Below are 5,838 nucleotides of genomic sequence, written 5' to 3'. Positions count from 1 at the left end.
ATCATGTTGTTTATCTGGAATGATAATGTAGTTAAACCTACTATTGCCTATCACCTATATATACAAGCCAGAGACCTTTGGCCATTTCTAAGTGCTTATAATACATAATTGGACTGGCCCCTCCCCCACGCACATTATATAAGGCTGCCCCTTGTAGTTCCATCATCCAGCTTGATAAAGGATCGAGGCTGTCATCCGCAGTGCGCATGCTAAGGAAACGTGTCACATGCCAATTACGGCATCCATCCTCGCCTCTACACCTCGAGCGTTCCAAGCCTCGTTTTGAACCCTTCTCCACCGCGGCCAGCTGTTTACATCAGCGGTGCAGAAGATAACGGCGAACTAGGAAACACAGCGCCCCCCATGCAGGATCGGACCGTCCATTGATGTTCTGATGGAACCCTCCCCCTCACTCTACTGAGACTTACCAGATGCCTTTTTTAAAACCGCTTAAATGTGAGCTGACTACTGTTTGTGCTCAATAAATTTGTTATTCTTCTACACCCAGAGGCACCTCTCCCTTTTTGTCTATTGCAGTGCACTGGAACACAGTTTCTGCTCCCCTATGATGGCAGCCCTGAGTTGTGGATCCTCCCAATGACAACCTACCTTATGGTCTGTGGATTTTTTCCTTTATATTATATTGGACAATTATATATATATATATATATATATATATATATATATATATATATATATATATATATATTGTTGTATATCTCTTGTACCTGCCCCTTCCCATGTCCCGTAATTGCCCCTGTTTTTATATACATTAGGACCTGAAGGAAATTTGGTCTCAGTCATTTGCGCCTGAACTTGTCTATACTGTTCTAAATAGAACCTGTCCTGTTAAACCGCTGTATGGTCTTGGCCACCATGCTGAAGCTTAGTTTCAGGGTCTTGGCAATCTTCTTATAGCCTAGGCCATCTTTATGTAGAACAACAATTCTTTTTTTCAGATCCTCAGAGAGTTCTTTGCTATGAGGTGCCATGTTGAACTTCCAGTGACCAGTATGAGAGAGTGAGAGTGATAACACCAAATTTAACACACCTGCTCCCCATTCACACATGAGACCTTGTAACACTAACGAGTCACATGGCACCGGGGAGGGAAAATGGATAATTGGGCCCAATTTGGACATTTTCACTTGGTGTACTCACTTTTGTCGCCAGCAGTTTAGACATTTAGACTGTGTGTTGAGTTATTTTGAGGGTACAGCAAACTTACACTGTTATAAAAGCTGTACACTCACTACTATACCTTGTAGCAAAGTGTCATTTCTTCAGTGTTGTCACATGAAAAGATAGACTAAAATATTTACAAAAATGTGAGGGGTGTACTTACTTTTGTAAGATATTGTATGTCCTTATAACTATCAATAACATTGTATGAACTTTAAATTTATAGATAGCTTCAGAGTCTAAGAAACTATTGTGACATACAGTACACTGTTATATCCTAATACTTGTGAATGTCAGTGCTTGATATTAGGACTGAACACCTAGTGACAGCTCAAGTTTCTAAATCTGTGATTCATCTCTTATGGTAATGACTAGGGACATTACTGCTAAATTCATCATCAAAGTATCTTTTTCCAACTCCATGTTTCACATATAAAATATTTTGGCTCTTCTCAGAGTCACAAATAAGATATTCCATAGAAGTGAGGGTTGCCAACCCATACTTTTAACAAGAGATGTTTATGGGATACACAGTGTCTACTGTATTCTCTGTTTTTGCACCCCTGGAGACTGAAAGTAACTGCTTGTTAAAATTCTGACAACCTTTTTCAATTACAACTTTATATGGCGTACGTAGAAGGGGTGGAATTAGGCTGCTGTGTTAATACCACCTCTATTTAATTTTTTTTCAAATTTACTATTTTACAAGTCCCAGGCCAAGTATTTTTCTTTCTGGTTCATTTTCAGACATATTGCATATTGCCATTAGTATACCTAGAGTAGAGCAAGGGTGTGGCCAACACGTGGCACAGCCAGCTAAAGAGTGCTCTGGAATTACAGGCACAGGGTTTTTTAGATAGTTGACAAGGTAGGGGAGGCACTTAGCAGTAGCATGAACACAACTGGAAGAAAGGTAACCAGATGTGGCTGTTATAAGGAGACTCTGAAAGTTAATATGAGGTGGCAGTGTGGTTGACATGTATGGTTGGTGTGTGTGCTTGATGTGTATGGCTGGTGTGTTTCTCTCACTTCTTACTTTTTGTCATCTGTGTCCCATTTGAGAGATTTCCCTTCACTTCCTGTCCTTAACCAAAACAGGACGTAAAAGGAAATCCCTCCAAAAATGAGGGAATCCCTGGTTGTCTCTAAGGTCACCAGAACTAGTTTCTCCATTGAAAGATTTCACCCTTATTGCTGTTCTGCTTCCATCAATTCACTGTCCAATCCTGGGGGGGAGAGAAGCATGCAGGTTCCATATCCTAAAAGGCCACTATCCAGGGCTACAAGCCACCCCAACTCAAAGTCTTTGGTCCCCAAAGAAACAGTGATGGTAATTGCAAACTAACTAGACTTAAAGTATAAATAAAGGCGAAACTTTTTGTTCCTCCCGAAGCCCTGCTCGTCACTTTGAATGTGGAAGCTTTATATTCTAGCATCCCACATGAGCAGGGCGTCGGGACGATTCAGACCTTCCTCTGTGAGGAGGATCATCACTGATGGAAATTCAATAAATTCATTCTGAATCTTCTCCGTTTCATACTGACCCACAATTGGTTCAGTTTCAAAGACTCCCACTACCTCCAGATACAGGGTTTGGCTATGGGCACGTGCTGTGCACCTGCCTATGCCAACCTGTATCTGGAGGGGTGGGAGCGTGATCTGTTTGCCTATGAACACCTGTCCAATTTTACAAATCATATTTTGTGCTGGATGCGCTACATTGATGATGTATTTATCATTTGGACAGACACTAAAGCCTCATTGGATGCTTTCATTGAGTCATTGAACCAAAATCGGTATAATTTAAAATTTACTTACAATTGTGACAGGCAAAAAACTACTTTTCTTGATTTGAATATCTTTAAAGATGAGGACAATTATCTAGCAACCGATTTATTCCATAAAACAACAGCTGGAAATACGCTGCTACACGCGGCAAGCGCACATCCACCAGCTTTAATATGCAGTATACCTTATGCTCAGTACATTAGGTTGCAGCGTAACTGCACACACTTAGATTTTCAAAACCAGGCAAAGTATTAAGAGGATATAGCAAGTCCTTCCTACGGAAAGCCTATAACATAGCAGCACGACAAACACAAAATGAACTTCTATTCAAATCAAAAATTCCCACTACAAAATCTACAGTTAAATACACTACGAGATTTTCCTCCCACCATTATGGCCACCCATTGGCATCTTCTACAGGAGGATCCGATCTTAAACAAATATATTGGCCAACATCCAGAGATAGTTTTTAGGGAGCCAAATCGTTTTACGATGAACTTTTCTCTAGCCATTACACTGGGGGTACTCACCCTTCCAAATTATCTAAAGGTGTTTCGAGATGTGGGAGGTGTACGTTCTGCCCCTGGGTTCACCCGGGCAAAAGGTTCACACTCCCCAATGGTGACATTTTTTATCCCAAATTCTCTGCTAATTGTGAAACACAGGGCCTAGTATATCTTATGGTCTGTAAATGTGGGGCCTTCTATGTGGGAAGACAGCCAGACAACTGAGACAGAGGATAAATGATCATGTTTACTATTCGGGTAACGATAAAATGCTCACCCCTGTTAGCCAACACTTAGACCTATACCATAGGTTTGATACTTCCTCTGTCTCTTTCTTTGTTCTGGCTGTCGTCCCCAAGAATCCAAGAGGGGGAGAATGGGATAAACTCATTCTCCAACAAAAAACCCTGTGGATCGAACGCCTTGTCACCATTTATTCTCCAGGATTGAATGAGACTCAATCCTATAAACCTTTTCTATAAGATGTTGTCATGATATTTTTTTTGGTTCAGCCAATTGTTGGGTCCTTTTCTTTCCCAACACCTAAACCCCTCCCCCTTCTTTCCCCTTCCCCTGTTTTTCCTATGTTTGCCCGTTTGTTTATGTTCAACCATGCTATGCCCTCTGCTGTGACTTCTGGGGACAGTTGAGGCTCCATCACCTAACTTTGTGCCATGCACTCTGTCCACTTTCTCTGTGTTCAGGTGCGTGGCGATTGGTGAACCCGATGGGCGGCTCCACTTCTCATTGTGGTCCGGCTTCTGTCGCATTGGCCAACTGGCGTTGCGTCAGATTTCAGTGCATACGCAGTAGCCTGTGGCCGGTCCGGACAACGTCATTTTCGGTTGGGATGACGTACGTCCAGTCGGGACATATATACAGAGATACCACCGCATCTAGCTAGTCAGACAACGTTATACTTTGGTGACCACACATGTCCCTTCTATTCTACAAAAGGTAAGACTAGTCTGCTACCCTTAGCATGTCTTATTACATTAAAGCTGAGTGGTGTCATTACCAATGCTATTATCTCCTTCTCTCTAGCGTCTAGGTTATTGGCTATTAGAGTGAATACTCTCCTTCCTTTTGGCTAGTGGACATCCATGTTTACCCTATCAAAATCTAAGTGACATTTGTTTACTGGTATCGCCGTCGTATATGCACTTGCCATCTCTGTGTGTGTCCACCACCATTTTAGTGTTGAAATTCATGCATATTAGCCTATCACTTTTGTGATTGCGCTTTTATGCCAGACTCATGGTAAGCTATTTTTGGCACTATTTGAACAACTTAATAGCCTTAATAATATATAGACAGATGGATGACATTTCTGTAAATATATTGGCTACACACTAGATACACATACTACACATATATATATTCTTATTATGTCTTTTTTCCCCATAGACTTACAATCTTTTATGATCAAGGTATTGAGACAACTATCTGACTCACTCCTGAAGAAGGGGAACAGAGGACACCACAACCTTAGGATGTGGAGGAAGGAGAGGTGGTTGAGATTGTCACCAAAACAGGTGAGTGTCTGACACCACAGATTCAGGTAATAGATGTATGCCTGCATATTTATAATACATGGTGTGTATTTCTTCTTTTAGGTTATGTGCATGTTGTGGAAGAACAATCTACTCATTTCACGACTGACAGTCATATCCGATATTGTGATATCAATCTTAACACCCTGTTGCTCTAAATTCTTCCTTGCTCTGTAAGTATCTGTCTTTTTAATGTATGTTGGCCATATATATATATATATATATATTTTTTTTTTTTCTTTTTTACTATATCATAATGATATATATGTCCCCACAGTTAGGTTTGCTTCTTTGCCCTTTGATTGTCACTTGTTCTGGGTTATTTGCATTGATGGACTTCAACAAATTGGATAGTTTATTGTTTACATGCATGTTTATATTTGTGTCTGGATGATGTAATTAGTTTCTGTGTTTTTATATATGTATATATATACTAGATATTCAAGCTCCTGAAGAAGCGCATCAACTCGCATAACATGTAGAGCGATCCTCATGAGCAAGCTTTCATCACGCCTCCACTACCCAATGTATCAAATAATCTTGGATATATATTAAAATTTAATTTTCTAACGATTGTACATTTATATACTCGACCAATTTTCTGTACTATAGGTGGTATGAGAGTCTATGAGGTCAATCGTTTTTGTTTTTTAATATGTGTCTATATACATTGTTTTTAATTTTATCCAATTAAAAATATAAACTTTTATACATAAATCTATGCGTGTGCCTACAAAGTCCAAATCTTTATCCAACCAATCTTTTCCTTAAAACTTTTTGTTTAGTTTTGGATAGAGTGGGGAGCGATA

At 40.0% G+C, this 5,838-nt stretch overlaps 1 long non-coding RNA gene across 1 annotated transcript; it reads left to right on the top strand.

Moving 5' to 3' along the window:
- Positions 1–220: 220 nt before the first annotated feature.
- On the top strand, positions 221–5,568 carry LOC141128694 (uncharacterized). Its single transcript, XR_012241721.1, has 6 exons — positions 221–615; positions 4,181–4,433; positions 4,521–4,736; positions 4,884–5,011; positions 5,093–5,202; positions 5,467–5,568. It is a non-coding gene; the product is annotated as an uncharacterized lncRNA (long non-coding RNA).
- Positions 5,569–5,838: the final 270 nt, after the last annotated feature.

This window comes from Aquarana catesbeiana, linkage group LG02 (genome assembly GCF_042186555.1).
Source record: "Aquarana catesbeiana isolate 2022-GZ linkage group LG02, ASM4218655v1, whole genome shotgun sequence".
Lineage (NCBI taxonomy): Eukaryota > Metazoa > Chordata > Amphibia > Anura > Ranidae > Aquarana > Aquarana catesbeiana.
The sequence above is the reverse complement of the archived record's forward strand: the minus strand, read 5'-3'. Positions and strand labels throughout refer to the sequence as shown.